This window comes from Filicampus tigris, chromosome 4 (assembly GCF_054856515.1).
Source record: "Filicampus tigris isolate MCC_2025a chromosome 4, RoL_Ftig_1.0, whole genome shotgun sequence".
NCBI lineage: Eukaryota > Metazoa > Chordata > Actinopteri > Syngnathiformes > Syngnathidae > Filicampus > Filicampus tigris.
Window position 1 is genome coordinate 25,013,649 of NC_141220.1, and position 18,137 is coordinate 25,031,785.

Consider the following 18,137-nt stretch of genomic DNA (forward strand, 5'->3'; position numbering starts at 1 on the left):
AAAGAAACCCATGTGGAATTTTAGAGCAAAAAAAAAAAAGGCTTTGGGTCACAAGGTTCAGGCGATGCAGTATTACGACAGTTTCGAGTGCGCTGCCTTTCTCAGTCAGGGCTCAATAGAAGGCCACTTCAGAATAGTTTAGCTGTGTGTTTAGGATCGTTATTCTAGTGATATGAATCCCCAGAGACCAATATTTATGTCGCTGGGCGGCACATTTCGCTCTCATTATACCACGAACAGATTCAAGACACCCAAAGCCAGATGGAGCAAAGCAGCCCTAGAGTTCTACTCTTCGTATACTTGTAAACAAACAATGGTGGTCCCCAAGGGATTAGGAGTGCATGTAGAAACATAGAATTTGTTTTTGCTAACACATCTAGTTTCTTTAACACAATTCAACACTGACTGCATAAATTCAATTTGTACATTTATGTACTGGAATATCTCGTCTGCCTCAAACAAAGAGTCAAGAGATGACTACCATCGGAATCATACGCATGACGTCGGGGTTGACTCATGAAAGCCGCAATAGTAATTCTGAACACTCCCATATAGCATCTTATGGGGTTCAAGGCGTGGTGAAATGGAATACGGGCGTCAAATAAGCGCAATGAATCCCCCCCCACCCCCCGCCGCGCCGCCGCAATAACACAAACACGGCGAGTGATGAGCGATTGTTGCCAAAAGCCGAATGACCTCCAGCCGCACGCCGATGGAGGCGCGCATAACCGCGCGTCATCCATCAGTCGTCAGCCGCTCGCGTCTGGCTTTCTGCGTATATGCCAGGGATGATGTGAGACAATTTATGGTCTGCATTTCGGCGGGTCTTGTCTCTGGGAATTACCACATCTTTCCCCGGCGGTGACAGTTTAGCTGATTAGGCACGTCCAGCACACCCGAGCCGGTGTTATTCCACTTTACTATGGCACCTTTGAACAAATACATCGGTTTCAGAGAGAAATGAGACGACGATCAACGGAGACAGATTAGAACAGACAGTTGCGTCAAAGTGTCCGCCCAAGATCAACACGCAGCTACGTGCAAACAAAGCGCAGATTTTAATTCGGCAGTCAATCCAGACGGTTTCTTCCTCTGCTACTGTCAGCTTGTCTTTGGAAGACTACCAATAGGGAATGACGAGTGCTTGGTGTCAAAATCACCCTTCTGACAAGATCCCGAGAATGACGCCGCACTATCGTCCTGCAACTTTTCATAATGGAATCCGTGCCAGCGGCAAAATGAAGTTCTAGATAAGAACACACTTTTACCACATGGGCACTCCAGTTTTGTTGACTTGAATCTCCATGTGAGAGGAGAGATGTGGAGAAATCGCTGCACAACTGTGGCGGTGTACATGAACTCGCTGCCATACCCAAAAAAATCCGTTGTTTGAGCCCGGATGTCGTCGAGGGGCGAATGTTTGCGAATGTACTTCTCCTTAGATATGCGTGACAGATGGTGTCAGAAGTGGAATCCATGTAGGTTACCCTTATACGATAGACACTTGGCCTATTGGAATGGGCCACCTGTGTGGGACTGCCAAGGGACGGGATTTTCTTTGTACCCTGTAGACTAGGGTTCAAATCTGGGTTTAATAGACTACTCCTTAGATTTCTGTAAAACACGGTCACACAAGTGAAATGACCAACCGGGGTGTGCCCAGTTACACACACGGGTCACCCCTTGACCTCTGACTCTTGGAATGGGGTACCTGTGTGGGACATGGCACTGCCACGGGTAGGTGTTTTGGGTTTGATCTATTACTCCTTTCACTTCTGTGACACACGGTGTCAGAAATGAAAGGACCAATCGCGGTGTGCCCGGTTGCACGGACAGGTTACCCCTTGACCCCTGACACTTTGACGAACGGAAGTGGCTACCTGTGTGGGACACGGGTCTCTCTTTATGGGACGATGACTGGTCACTTTTTCAGTCCAGGAAAATGTGCAGTTACCACTGCGGTATATTAGCGTCGATAGCATCTTGAGAGACTGTTCTTGTAATTGCAGCATGAATGATGTCACGATAGTCTTCGGTCTGTTTTCCTTTCAAAAATGTTTCCAAGGATTTGTTGCGCTTGCGTGTCCCCATCGAGGTGCCTTCAATCTACTTCTATTATTAACGTCCCCGAGTACGGAAAACAATAAAATGTCATCTCCGCCGCGCTCTCGGCGTCATTTAGTTGTTGTTTACCTCTTTCCCCGCATCCACTGAGCAAACCCGCCTACTCCTGCCACGGCGGCATGCGTCTCCCTTCAAGAATAGTCTTTGTGTCAGGAAACATGGAATATGCACCGAGATCTGAAGCCATCTTCCTGCCACATTGCCCCGCTTATCATTCCACTAATGGTTCATGTTGCATCACGTGTGTATGCGTGTGTGGCAGCTGTTTGTTTGAAGATACCTCTACAACCCCTTCCCCACGAGGCGATGTTATAAGCTGATTTTACCCCCTTGTTGGGTGCCCTACTTTGCGCTCCTCCAGATCCACAGCCTCACACCGCAGCTTTAATGTGACATCACAGGCTGTTGTACCTGGCTATCCGCCGCCGCCCCCCCCCCCCCCCCCCCCCCCCCGCTGTGCAAATTCAGCAAAGAACTTGGCAGGGTTTGTCTGTGTTGGTTTTGGGTGATTTATGTGGCTTTGTTTTTGGAGTGAGGTTGAGGAGAAATTGGAGCAGAAGGTCATAGCGGTACCGCGAACCTATACACACAAATGTGATATACTATGCCTGATAGGAAAAATAAATAAATAAAAAATCATGCTATGAACCATTTGTTTTTCCTTGATTATGATTGATCTACCTTCACTACAACTTAACTTATAAATGAGCTTACTAGTATTGGTAAACGACTGCCATTGACACCGTCATGTCATCTCTGTAATATGAAAATATTTTTCTTTCCATGCAAGTTTTGCCCATGTTCGCTTAGTCGCCTCGAGGTGGCGCTGGGAGGAGTTGAGCAGGGAGGTAAACACCCGGGTGCAATTGTAATCAACTCATAGTCTTGCGCTGCATGCCAGCAAAGTGGCAAGTCAGAGTTTGCTGAAAAGTGCACTGGAACGCCACTCAAACTGGCAGGTCGCAAAGTCGGAGAAATTTCACCAAGTTGCTTCAATGTGGCGTCACTCCACCATGGCGGCCCCCATGGAGACACAGACTGTCATCAGTTGGAAATTTCCCCCCATTGTGGGATTTATAAAGGTTATCTATTCTAGGGATGGACTGATTATCGGCCGGGCCGATTATCGGCACCGATATTTGGTGTTTTGATGAATATCGATATCTGCCTTTTTTTAAAAATCTGATGGGCGATAATAAATCCATTTAAAACTGTGTTGAAATCAAAACAAAGATCATGTGAAAATGTTTAACATTTGTCATTTAGAAATTTTGGAGAACTTGGAGCTAGCTCCCTGTACTTTTTGTTTGCATTTTATAACAAAAAGGCACTGTATATTGTCAAAAAATTCTTATAATAATTTAAGAAATCAACATTATGCAAATCTGAAAAATTGTTCAATAAACATATGCTTAAAGACGTTTCAACAAAGTTAAGAGTTAACTTTTTTTTTTTGCAGATTTTGACACCAATATTTTCCTTTTTACTGAAAATGAAGATCGGCTCCAATTATCGATTATTTTGTAATAATCGTATCGGCCTTGAAAAAAGCATATCGGTCTAATCTATTCTAATGTAATCATAATATGAGACTGAAGTTGTCATTACATAAGAATGAATTCATAATTTATTTCAGAAAATTCATTAATTTATACATAGTAAACACTAAATAATTTATAATAATTTAATGAGATGGGTAAAAAAAAAAAAAAGCACAGCTTGGGTTACTACGTCACTTGCGTACAGTACATGAGTACATTAGTCATAGACAATTAAGACTTATTTCCCCCTTCTAAATGCCATATTTACACAAGACTTCAAGGATTAATACAAACTTGTGAGTAGTTTGTTAAATTGCGCCTCTCGAACAAAAAGACACATTTATCACGATTATCTCCTTGTCAAAAGAACACACTCTCCTTTATCGCGCTATGTGCTTTGATTGCCTTACATTTTCACCAACACATTCCCTAAGAACGTTTTCAGCTCCATAAGAGCTTTGCAGGTGGCCGCGCTATGAACCCTGCTTTGGAATAAAGAACGGAAGGAACCCCCCCACGCCCCGATGGAGTCGAGATATAAGGCTGACAACTTCTCCAAGTGGAGTAGAGAGACGATTTGGCCTCGGCGGTTCAGTGGGCCTGCGGATTAGAACGCACCAGCTGTTCTTGTGTGCCAACTTGTCCTTTGTTTTGCTGACAACCTCGCTGGCAGGCGCGTGAGGGACAGCGGGAGGCACCTGTCAGAATTTTACGCGGAGCTGCACAAACAATGCCTGTGTGAAACATGACGTCTGCCAAACACAGGTGGCGCGAGAAACGACAACATAGGTACACTTGAAGATTCAGACCATTTGCAAAGATGCTCATGTTTTTTTTTTTTTTTTTTTTACTGCAGCGTAGGTATTGAAATTAAAGGGGAAGTCAACCCCAAAATGTTCTTTTATCATTTCCCTGTGCGGGTTTTCTACGTACTCAGGCTTCTTCTCACATTCCCATAACATGCATGCTAGGCTTATTTAAGACTCTAAATGACAGGTGTCAAACTCAAGGCCCCCGGGCCAGATCTGGCCCGCGACATCATTTTATGTGGCCCGCGAAGGCAAATCATGTGTGTTGACTTGACATGTTTCTTTGAAATTGTCTTCACTGTTAACACAACATATGAGATATTGCAAGCATTTGTTACCAATCCCTTCTTTAAAATACCTTGAAAAATCGTTGAACAAACTGTTTACTGGCTTATGAATTCAAAACTAGCGATCCATCCATTTGTTGTGTGTACGTGATAATATAAGGCAATCATACATTTATATGGGTTGACAGTCGTAATGGCTCTCCGAGGGACACCAAAGCGACAAAAAAATGTCCATAGGCGTGGATGCGACCGTAAAATGGTTGATTTTTATTGGCTGGCCACAAGTCCGATTTTTACCCCGCCTCTCACCAGAAGTCAGCTGGGGCAACTCCGGCTCGCCAGCGACTGTAATGAGGTCAAGCCCTATAGAAAATGGATGAACTTTCTTCAGTTAAACAAAAGGTGTTTGTGCAAGAATATTACCTCATATTGAATTATTTAGATTTTACAGCGCATCAGATGAATGTGGTCACGTAATATGGGAAAAACAAACAAGCTTATAGCGTCCTATGCCGTGACATATGTTTCTGCTTATGCTGCTGGTAGATAACGTTGTTTGCAGATGAGTTCATTTCGCCCCCCCCCGCCAGTACTACCTGGCTCGTCCTGTTTGGTTTCTTAATAGTCAAAGGGCTGCAGTGGATTTCATAGCTCAGTGAAATGCATGTGGTAGCAGGTTTATGTGCCCGAAAAAAAAAAACCTCCAGGGGATTGTGTGGCTGTCTCCCAACAATGGAGGCTCAATTCCAATATACTCCAAGATAGTCTTTTTACTGGAGGCAAATACCGAATCCGTATTATTCTTAATGTATATTCATACATTCATACATATTGCAGAGCATTCAAAGTAAGAGCTCGTATTGGGAAGGCTGACATAAGAACTGCCCACAAAAGAAAATAATGATCCAGATGAACCTTAAAAATGTGTCGATGAGGAGTCTCTACTCGATGCAGAGAAAAGCTCTTTGTCTCTTCCTTTACGATTCTTGTTTACATAACAATGACAAATTCTGACATGACTTTCAGTCCATCCTACATCATTCTTGTGCCCATCATAGGAAATAATTGAATAATAAATATAATAATAATAATAGTATATAATAAAATATAAAATAAATAATAATATAAAAATAACTAAATAGCACGAAAATAAAACAAAGTCACGTCAAATGATACTGTGAAAGCTGCCCACTTGCACTCTGTGGTCAAATCGAAATTTTGCTCAGGGTCAAGGATCAGGATTAGGGTTCCACTTTCGGCCTGCTGCACACCAAGCGACGTGGCTAAACCCGACCGAACTAGACAGTCGCCCCAAAAAAACCACAGTCAGCAAATCACAGCCAAACACCAAGCGATTCACCTTGACACATTAGCGAGAAACAATGTTTCGATGTACCACATACACTACTGTAATTTTTGGGGTTGAACCACAAGCAACATGGTGCGTTTGTCAAAGAAGAAATACTGTGCACGTTATAATCGGCACAGCTTGCTGCTGGCCCGGTAACACTCAAATCCTTGAGTGGTATCCCTAACGTCTTATCCACCAGTGGTTTGAAGCTCTGTATTTACACCCATCTAATTTCCTCTTTTGCACTCGAACCGAGCGTTTCGCAAAGAAAGTAATCTCATTGAATGGTAACATTTGTAACATGGAGACTGCGCATGTCTTGCTTTCCCTCTTTGGAATTGCCTACATAAACATCCTTTGAATGGACTTCTGAGCGGATTCACACACCTCTCACGCTGCTCAACAAAACTCTGAGAATGACCCAGGGACGCCGCTGTGTGCATTATTACGCCACCATTATCCCATTAGCGAGGCTCTGAAATGGGTTTGTAGACGGTGAATGAAAGAGAAATATTAAGGGGCGCGGTGAATAGATCTGCCAGTGTTTTCAAAGATAGGAAGACGCGGGGGAATGGAAAAAAAGCACAGCAAATAATGAATGCGCCGAAATGGTGGGGAATAATGAAGCTCTTTGATGGGCCAGATACGTTGTCAGTTGAAGCGAGACTGCCGCCATACGTAGATATCATCGTTTCATTCAACCTGCCTATTCATATTCAGAAGGCTGCGGCATAAATAGCGCCGGAACACGTGTATAAGGGGAGAAAACGCATTGTCAGTTAGATTTGATTATTTTCGCCGAATATTACTTCAATATCAGAATGTAATGAGACGGACCGCTCCTGCAATAACGCTCACAGCGTGTTGACATCAGCCAGAGGCATAAAGTGAGCGAAACGCTTTGAACGGCAGCTCGTGCGGTGTGAAACCCGAGAGAAATATTGGCAGTTTATGAAAATAAAAGGCCAAGTCTAACTACTCGCACTGCACGTAATCCAGCGGTCGTACGCCTCGCCGGCTATTATCTGCACCTTAAGCGATGAGTAAGGGAATTCCGCAATGCTTGCGCCCAACACTCACTTCTATCTGTTGTGTTGAAAGCACTTGTCATATTCTGACATATATTTTCTGCCAAACGTCCTGAATGTGTGTGCGTGCATGCGTGTGTGTTTACGCGGCTCGCCCACCTTCCGCCTCAGAAGTTTAAGTGGACAATTGGTTTGATGTTTGTTTTGGGCATCTTTTAAGCCCTTTGTCTCAATTAAAGAGACGATATAATAATTTAGGCAGTATTTAAAATTGTGTAATAATTGTGTTTGCCCCGTTACATAATAATCGAAAATATAGCGGGTTTTTTTTGTTTTGTTTTTTTCAAATAACGGAGCATCGGTTCCAACGTAAAATCAGCTAAAAGATATATTTGTGAATGTCGAACCGCAAATGTAGCGGGTTCACTGAATTGGGTGGGGTTAGTGCTAAGGTACAGTTAGGAATCGGGTAGGCTCTGATTTGGGTAAAATGTGAGAATGAATCTTAGGGTAAGCTAGGGTTGGGGTAGTATTAAGCATAGGCTAGGTTAGGGTGTAGTTGAAGTATGTTAAATTAGTGTTTCGGTATGGTTAGGATTAGATTTAGGATAGAGTCAGCATTGAGCCCTTTTCACACTGCACTTAGCAGGGTGCCGCCCTGTCGACGAACCCATTCATTATTTATGTGGTGAGGGGCGGGCACCATGGAATGAAGCGCTGCTGGGCGACATCTGCTGTGACGGTGAGGCACCTCAATTTCCCCCCAAAAAAATTATATTTGAGAGTTATTTACAGCTCCCAGCATGAAGTTTTATATGCTGCGTCTCCGTTTCTTGAACTTTGGAACACACTAGAGGACCAAGTATCGCATTTAAGAAGACACTGCTCCCGGCGTAGCCTGAAATTACAGTATACCTCAAAGCGGTCTTGGTGGAACTGTAACTCACACATTTTTAGTTTGTTAATTAGTAAAGGACGCACCCATTTCCTATTGTGTTGCTCTTGTCTTCCTCCCCCACCTTAAAATGAGAAAAGGCAGGGCTTACTTTTGCAGCAATGAAGAATCCCAGACGGACTATGACGGACCCCCATTTCGTAGACGATAAACGATAGACGGGAAACTTAAAATAAATAGTCGGCTAAGGATAGTCGGAAGCCCATTTTTTCCCCCCCCGTCTATGTAATCGTCTATTTTCGCCACCTGTGTTTTATTCATTCAACTCATTCAAACTTTGGATTTGCTGAATAATGTTTACAGCCAGAGGTTCCTGCCAGTGGAGAAGCTCCTGTGCGAGGCTCAGCCATGCTCAAAGGTTTCATTATCTTTTCCCACAGACAAACTCATTCATGGGCTTTATTATGAAAACACAATCTAAATGCAAATGAAGAATTGCTTTCTGATTTTGTGGTACCGATTTCTTTGGGCTTTTGTTAAACGATTAGAGGTGGTTTCAGTGCCAAGGGTGCTAATTAGACTTCTAGTGTGTGGTGAGGCAAACAAGGCCGACGTCAGTGGACGCGCTCATTTGTGCTCAGATCTATTGGTAAGATCCAATAGTATAAGACCATGCGCGGCTTTGCTCAAAACTTTCGGACTCATTGGGCTCATTGTCCTGCGACAAAGCAAGAAGGCGAGTGGTTTGAGTGATCTGGCACAAGGGGGCCAATTTATCTAAGGCAGAAAAACAAGAATCCTGTTGAGGACAGCATAGGTGTGACAAGTTACAATGGGCTTTTTTTCCCCTTCAATCTTCTACTTTAAAGAATTTTGAATTTTCCTAATATACAACACAAGCGTGTAGGTTGGGTCAAAGATGCGGGGGGAAAAAAAACATTCCTTCAGATCAGTTTTCAATTGCGCTACTTTAATTGTTTTAATGTCAACTGGTATTCATTATTATGATTATATTCAACAACCCCGGTGAAGGGTCTTGAACAATAGCCTTTGATTTCTTCTTTTTTTTTTTTTTTTTTGGGAACATACTGTGTGCCTATGGTAAAGTGCAGAGCGGCGGTAGCATCCTGCTAGGCTGGGTTTTGTGTGAAAGACAAAGGCTGATTCAATTCTGGGTGCCGATTTGAGGGATCTCTGTATAAAAGGGGGGCTATTGTTTTCGGGCTTGGCATGACCCGTCACTTTCAAGACATTTTAACCATGCGCCAGGATTCTAATTGTGCCGCTTAGGTTATGACCAGCCACGATTGTACATATACGGTAGTGTTCGGTTAGGGTTAGAGGTTAGTTATATATTTGTTTTTTGTTTTGTTTTTTTTCTTTAATACGCAATCAGATACAGCTAGGTTTTTAATTACCGGCCGCTCTTGTCTGCTGTTTGATTCACTGCTTTCCTGTAAATGAATTTCCTTTTGTTGGTTAAGGTTCTCGCCGTGGCCAATTTAAGTCCATTGTGCTTCCAATCAATGACGCTCTCGCCTTTGTGACCTCGGTACTGTAGCATCTCAAATGAAGTGAAACTCTTGGGGTGGGGGGGATACAAACGCATCTGAGGAAGACAGCAATTAGTGTTCACAATATGCAGTAAATTGATTCCCCATCGCGGTAAAGCCTTTTGGTCAACGCGGTCACCGACAATGACGGTTAGCGAAGCATACTTGAATTTTTGCTCAAAACGAAATCCGTTTAAAAAGTCCGATTTGGCTCTGTGACTGCATTTTCTTCATTCGGTAACTGTTGAGTGGTATCATTTGGAGGACACTCATTGTATTCACCTTTTCCCGACATATCCGCATCCAAGCCGTAATGTTTCAATTCCGTCTCCCGTTCAGTTTTGTGTGCTCGCGCGTGTGTTTTTAATCCTTTCACTACACTTCTATCCCCATCGGAGCATAGGTGAGAGAGACGGCGAGCACAAAGGAAGCGCGGACGATTTTACGGCTGGGAGGCAATTGCACAGAGCTAAACCATTTCTTATCTGTACGTTGAATACCTGTGATGCTTGCGGAATACATCTATAGGGGGTAAAGAGTCACTCAGAAGGGCATTCGTGCATGGTGGCTTGTAAAGGAATGTATTTTTGTGGATTACTATAACCGCAATAGGGGAATCGGGCTTTGACAGCAGCACAGTGGACAGTAGAAACAATCAGTCAATATTCAAGGATATACCAAGGAATACTTCTGGACAGTTAGAGGGAATAACACTTTCAATACACCACAGGTATAAAAATCCTTCAATGTGCTCCTTTATCCAGATTTGCACAAATGTTTGGACCAAACATATTCTGCATTGAGTACGGTAATCAGAGTTCACAAATTCAGCAGTTTTTTTTCTGCGAAGCCTATAGCCCAGCTAGTTGGTGAAAATCGTACCTGCTTGTATTTTTTGGTGCACTCTATGAAACACCCTAAGATGCCACAGGATGGCGCCAAAGCCTTGTTAAACAGGAAAAGCGGTGCCAAGGAAGTATTCGGGAGTGATCTTGACTGAGATGAGCTTTTATGTAGGGGAGGAGCTAATTTTAGCATGTGTTGTTTGCAGAAGAAGTAATGAGAGAGTCTGCCACGTGTGTGCATTCACTTCTGATGCATTTTTTTTAATCATCTGTAAGGCATAGGGCTGTGGAATTCATCGAAATTCAATTAGGTTTATTACACTCCACGATTACAAAATTGGCATAATCGTAGAAAAAAAAAAAAAATGCATTCGTAACCAATGCACAATTTTTTTACACTAGTAAATATTACTTGAATTTACACATTTGCACCTTTTTTGGCAAATTTTATAATTGATTACTTTATGGGGGGGGGGCTCCAAAAGGATCTTACCTAATTATAGTGTTTCAAAGAAATGTATTTGTCTTTATAGTTTTTACGTTACATTTTACGTTGTTCTTGTTTTGTATCAAAAAATAAATCGTCTAAATAATCGTGATTAATATTTTTTTCATAATCGAGCATCCTTACCAAGGTATGTTTTTTTGTTTTTATAACAGTAATAATATTAACATGTTTTGCGATCATAGTTTGTGGTGTATTTATGGTTTAAATGATTAATATTGGCAGTTGTAAACATTTTAGCGGTAATTGGTGGAGGAATTAGTGAACCAGGTGTTTTTGAATTAGGCTTTCATTTGAGAGGAGGTCTTATTTTGTACAAATGCAAACGTCGAGGTCATGTGGATGCAAAAAGTGATTTTCTGTACAGGTGGAAGCAAAAGAGTGAATGGCTGCAGGGTGACGGCAAACTGATATCCATTCATGCAGCAGACTGATAATGAAAGAGTGAAGTCGTACCCTGCAGCAAGCAACCAGTAGGTCCCACTACTGTAAATGATGATTTTTTCCCCCATTTTAATTGAAATGAAGTTATTCTCCAAAAACGGTGAACAACTTCTCAGACAAAGGCAGTCTTGATGCTCGTGTCATTAATTTCCTTTTGGTGTGACATAATGACAGCTGTTCCATTATGAAGTCATCTGGCATTTCTTCCCATTGATTATTTCTGCTTTATGGACAGAAACCAATTTAGTTTGGAGACTGTATGTCATGTCTTACAAGTTTCAATTGCAGAGGATGTAACACTGTAAGTGGAACACGGTGGCCGTGGGCAAAAGGGACTGATTAAGTCACAAAAGCTGAGCAGCAACGGCTCCTTCAGGCGAGGCAAGCTGGCACAAAGCTTTGCAAGATAATTGGACTTTGCGGAGTTAAATTCCGGAGTTGTCGGGGCCCTTGGCAAACACTTTACGTGATTTCTTGGTCGGGTTTGCGGCATGCTGGACGATGTAATCATCTAACAAGAGCTTGACTCACGATTACACAATCCGGACACAAAGTGGCCTTTGAAACTCACATTACCAACCTAATAATAAGATTTTCTAGAGAAATATTTGATTAAATGCCGCCGACAATCGGTCATATACCACAGGCTAAAAAAAAAAAAAAAAAAAAAGGCCCTTTAATGCCCCGAGAATACATCAATAATGGTAATGATTTTGATGGGGATCCATTTCGGTCTTTCCTGGTCAAAGTGCCCTTGGAAGTAATGAAGGGGGCCTGAAAAATGACTTTCTTGGAGCCATTTGTCCCACATTCTTTGGCTGAAACCGCACAACCCATTATGCACATATACCCTTAAATTGTGTTGTTGCTGCAATGCATCTGATTAATCTGCCTCGCCGACGAGTGCCCTCCGAGTGGTAAGAAACGCGACGGGTGAATTGGTTCTCCGGATGAGGTTTTCGGAATACGTTTCGTATCAGGGCCGTGTGTTTTGCACTAAGCCCAGCTCATTTAACGCTCCCTCCGCAGCCAAAAGTTTATGAGGTGGAGAGAGATTTGCGCTACAACGTGGAGTTTGTCGAACAGCCCGTTTAGCCACGGGGATTTCCGCACGTTGCGCTAAACTGTTTGCGAGTTGCATCGCAGAGAAGTTCTCATTTGACCGTGAATGTTTTTCAAGGTTTGTAGAGAGTGCCCTTTTTGTGTGTCACTGATAAACATTCAGGCAAATCCATCATCTGTCGTCGGCTGTCAGACTTGGGAGGGAAAAACAATTAAAGGTTCCTCGCGCAGGTCGAGGCGCACCGATAGTCAATGAAGCAAACTGCCACTGTGCGTGTGTGTGTGCGCGCGCGTTTGAGTGCGTGTGGCCGCGAGCGATAGATTCATTAGGAAATGCCAGCCAAGCAGGGATGCGCGTGGAAGACAATTAAATGACCTCCAGCGTGAGGTTGAGGACTCGAGGGGGTTCTGCGGCGAAGTGAGAGAGCGAGAAAACGCGACTCACATTACAGAACGACGAGGACGGAAGTTTGGCAACTTGGCTGCAATTATAAAGCAATTAAAGCATTTTGGGTCAAAGACAACGACGCAACTGAAATCAAAGTCACACGGGCAGTTCAGTAAACAAATTAAAATATCTCCATATAAATATAAACATTAGAGAAAATGTAGCAAATAAAATAATTTTCAAAAAAGTTCTTAAAGACTAAACGCAAATGTGTCGAACTTTCCCATTCCACTAGAGGGAGCCCCGTACCACCAGTGACAACAGTAGAGAATCACTGGGCTTACCTGTTTATTGGGTTTGGTCACGTGACGCCCGAGGGCACTTTAATGTCGATTTCAGTCGACAGCAGAGGTACAGGACAAAATGTCAGCACTTACCGTGATCTTCTTCTTTCTTATTCCTCAAATGCAATATTAATTAGAATACATATTGCAAAGAAAATGTTTGCCTTGAGTTCAATTTTAACTGAAAGAAAACATGCAATTTGATGTTTCACCCTCATGGGATGCTAGACTTGACGAGAGCCTCTAAAATGCAGAAGAGGAAAAGTGCTTAAAGTGAAAGTCAACCCAAACATTTTTTTTTTTCCCAGAATATGTTCTGTGCAGGCCCACTAGTTGAGACGAGGCATTCTGATTAATATTGCCTTTGTGGAATAAGAGTCAATTCACCCGCTTTTAGCCATCTCAGGGGACGGCCGTTTTGTCACTTTTGTCGACTGAAAATGACATCACAGTTGCTCGGGGCTCAGGTAACGACCAATCATGGCTCAGCTTCAGAAAACAGGTGAGCTGTGATTGGTCGTTACCTGAGCCCTGAGACACTGTGTTGTCATTTTCAGTTGACAGAAGTGACAAAATGGCCGACCCGGAGATGGCTAAAAACGGGTGGATTAAACTCTTATGACACAAAGGCAATATTTATCAGAATGCCTTGTTTCAACTAGTGGGCCTGCTGGGAACACTTTCTTGAATAAAATATAGTTTGGGTTGACTTCCACTTAGACTCTTTCACTGCATTTTCAGACCCTCTTTTACCGTAATGTTTGAGAAAAATGTGAAATAAATATATAAATAAGTTTCTTGGACTGAATGGCTGGACTGCGAAAAGACAAATAAATTCGTCAATGGCAGTGAATGAGTTAACTCCATGGGGGAATGCGCGCACGGCGCTCTAAATCTGACAGCGAACGCCCACATTTTGGGTTGCTTCACCAGAGTGTGTACCTGGCGCGAGGGTGCGTAAATCACAGCTTCGAGTTGACTTGCGCATCGAACTACCTCCTCTACCAATTGAAAAAGTGGCTCGACGAGACTAAAGTGAGCATAAACACAACCTGTTTTTGCCGACGTACGGCCAAAAATCAAACGGACAAGGCGAGTACTATCTTAGTAGCTCACTAACGCCCGCACGTAAACAAAATCACGCGCACACGAAAGGATAATCCATTCTCGGGCATTCGGCCAAGTCGCAATTTATGGTTCACTGATGTGACTGCTGATCACTCGTTATCATGAATCACACACTGTTCTTTTTATGCAATGTGTCAGCGAGTGTGGCGCAGTGAAAAACACCATATTGTTGGCTAACGATACACGGCACTGCGCGGATTCCAAGCGGCGGCCCCTTCAGCCTTAAAGCGCCGGGATGGGGCTCGCTGATGAGACGTTTTACCAGGGGAAAAAGGTCAGCCCAAGTGATTGATATCCTCTTTTACGAGCGGTAATACAGACGGTATTAGGTGAGCATTGCCAATGCTCCATCTCAATGACATTTGCTCCAACCGGGCTGTAAAAGGTGAATATATGGGAATAACATCCTTATGTTTGTGCGTTTGAATATTATGCATCCATAAAGCATGTCTCAATATCTTTGCGGCGATGGCGGCGGAGGCGATAGCCCCCTGGGTCAGTGTAGATGCTCTTTGAGCGGTTGTTTATGGAGTGCGAGCAGAGCGGGCGGCGACACTCTGCTGAGGTTGGCAATGGATTATTTCTCGATCCGCGCTGCGTAGCTCCGAGGGCAATGTGCCGTTAATGTGCTTCTCGCTCAGTGCTCGGGAATTTCTGTCATGAAAGATCACATCTGACATGTATCCGTCACAACGTTAGGCACACACGTGCAAGTATGAGATAATCATGTGACCGGTGTGCAGCAGGCTAGCATTAGAGTTGACAATCGGTTTCAAGTAGGACTGAACAATTATTTGAAGTCAAACCAACATGGCAATGTAGTAGGATTAAATGTTCAAATTGCAGCGGCTGCATTTTGGGGGGGGGGGGATGTTTCGCGAAACATGAATAGTGACAAAGCCACAATTTGTTTGCTTTGTTGATTTAATCTGACTACGATTTACTCATGTTTATGTCACACTTGTTTTGTTGAATTCTGCGAAGTTGTCATAGTGAACACTTAAAAGACTGCAAGTCAAAGTGTTTGGCAAGTTAACAATTCTGAACAAAGTAGAGAAATAATGCCTTTCATATTAATTTATGGTTCATTTGCCTGTATTTTAGCTATTTCCGCATAAACCGAAACATCTAAAAAAAAATTTTTAAAAGGCGTGCCAAAGTCCGGTCCTCGAGAGCCCCTATGCAGCCTGTTTTCTCCTCCAAGACACCTTAACCAAATAACTGAATCGTTATCAGGCTCCTGCCAAGCTTGCTGATGACTGAGAATTTGAATTAGGAGGGAAATATCTAAAACATGCAGGATACCGGTCCTCGAGGACCGCAGTTTGAAACTTATCATCGACACATTTCAGCATGATGTCAATGTCACAGGCAGTTGGTATACAGGCGTGCTCATAAGTTTACATACCCTAGGGCAGAAGTGTCACACTCCGGTCCTTGAGGGCCGTGGTGCCCAAGTCCGGTCCTCAAGAGCCTCTATCCAGCCTGTTTTGATTTCTCCCTAATCCAACTTACCTGATTGAAATGATCAGCTCATCAGCAATTTATGAAAAGCCTGGTAACGATCCTGATCATTTGAATGAGGGGAGTCGGAGAGAAACATCTAAAACATACAGGATAGTGGCCCCCGAGGGCCGGACTTTGAGACCTGTGGATAGGAAATACCAAATACGCTGCAAATATGGCCGCTACTGGTTGCGAGCAGCATCGGAATGACACAACAATACTTTCATCACATTCTGTCACTGAGGTGACTGATGAGGGTTGATTTAAAATGTCAGACACTACCGACCGTATAAAAAGAAATGGTAAGCATTCCAGCACCAGCGTCAGCATGTATAACCCCGTACGGTCATCAAGTCATAAATTGACGGTGTGTGACGTTATCACCTGGCGAGATGACATCTATGTCCGCCCACGGGCACCGCGCTAGCTGTATCATTTTATGTGCACATGCATATTTCTCTGCCCGCTCTGCTTACAGTGAGGAATTCCCTTTTATCAGCACAGTGCAGAAGGATCCACCCTGAGCCCTGCGACGATAAATTACATGAATTGCTTTCAAGGCTGACGTACGGGCGCAATTAAAAGTCAGGGCAAATGTAATGTTGACCAAAATGATCAGTGCGGTATAAAAGTAGGCAGTAGGAAATGCGCGAGGACAAAGGAGATTTAACACTTGTTTACTTACTCATTGCCTCATTAGCAAGTGTTTAAAGACGAAACGGCGTCAAAAAGCTATTAAAGTGCATACGTACGAGCAAGGCTTGTTATAGCCTACTGCAAAGCATGAGTAAAAGCCTACCTGCGACGTCCGTCGGACACAAACTGAATTTTAAAAGCTGCGTTTTTGATTAAATATTGAATGCCTCATAATATTTGCTCTCTGTTGTGGCCAGACAGGATCCCCACAGCTTTGTCAACAGCAAATCATAAACATTACAGAGCAAACATCACAAGACCCACTGTGCGATATTTTGCAAATAATGGACTTCGTTTCATGAACTTTCTTTTATCCCAAAATTACCCCATGGTGACAGAGCAATTTCTATGAATCACAAAGATGTTGTGCACATGCCCGCTGAATGAAATGAGGTACAAAAAAAGGGGAATGCAGACAGCTGTGTTCCTCCAACAAAGGAATTGCACAAACAAAATCTAAACATGTAGTGAGTTATATACTATTAAAGATTGAGAAGATTAGATTAGTTGTACTTTTTTTCTTGAATACCAACGTAAGGCTGGGGAAAAAGTCGAATAACCCGGTTGGTGTCGAGCACCAAAAAATTGGTCGAAAACAAAAACGCATGCCTCGAAACTGTTTTTAATCATTAAAAAAAATGTGTGGCACTTGGAACCAATGTTTGGCCACTTTCGTGTCTAAGGTTAAATATTATTCAACAGTTCCCCTGAGGTGTTCTTGGTTTTAAGAACTGCATGGCGAGCTCTCGCCAAAGTCATTTTCATTTAACTGCTTATGAGGCAATAGACAGCACATACGCCGTTGATGACATTGCCCTCCCTCTCATATTGCATATTCCTAACTTTGTGACCCTTTTTACTCTTACTGTCAGCCTATGACTGTTTTAATTTATGCCCAGGCTTTAAAAATCGTTATTGAGCAATAGAGAGGCCAAGTGGTGCAAGCAATAACATGAATAATCCATTAGCTGTTCCTGTAAGACTGAACGAGAATGAGACCTCAATCACCATCATACTCAGGGGGAGTGTAACCAGGCAGTAGCAGCATTAGCTTCCTCCTCGAAAGTCAACCAGGTTTACACTCAGACTGTCCTCATCCATCTTGCTACAGGATATTCACCATCTTTTTTCTGCGCTGATATAATCACTTAATGTGAAACGCTAATGGACCTCCTGTGTGTTTTTAATCACTTCACTGTGTTCGGCTCTTTATGGACTTCTCAGCAAAGTTTAAGGTGTGGCTTATAGAACTTGTGAATTCTTTACGCAACTCTTTCATAAGTCTTGGTCATCGAAGATATTTTTCTCCGCACACAGCACAGTTCCTTTACCAAAAACTGAAATATTTAACAGCTTCCAAGCGGAGGAGTGTTTGAAATTCATCACGTTGTTGATCCGAGGCATGCATGTCAATCCTCCTGTGCAAATGCGGAGCCGGCAGCAACGGATGTCTGCACATCATCTGCCATTTTAATCACCTTTCAGCATTTTCTCAAGTGGTTACGTACTGATTTGCTCTTGTCTAATTGCTGTTTCAAAGAGGAGTGGCCCTTCTTTATCAGAACATTATGTGTGCGCAGTTAATATTGCTTGTTAAAGGATTTTGTGTTTTCAACCTACAAACATTCAAA

General features: G+C 43.0%; 1 protein-coding gene across 1 annotated transcript in view; it reads left to right on the forward strand.

The window, feature by feature from the left end:
• Positions 1-18,137, forward strand: part of LOC147149070 (uncharacterized) — a 51,702-nt gene that overhangs the window by 5,073 nt on the left and 28,492 nt on the right. The window lies entirely within an intron of this gene.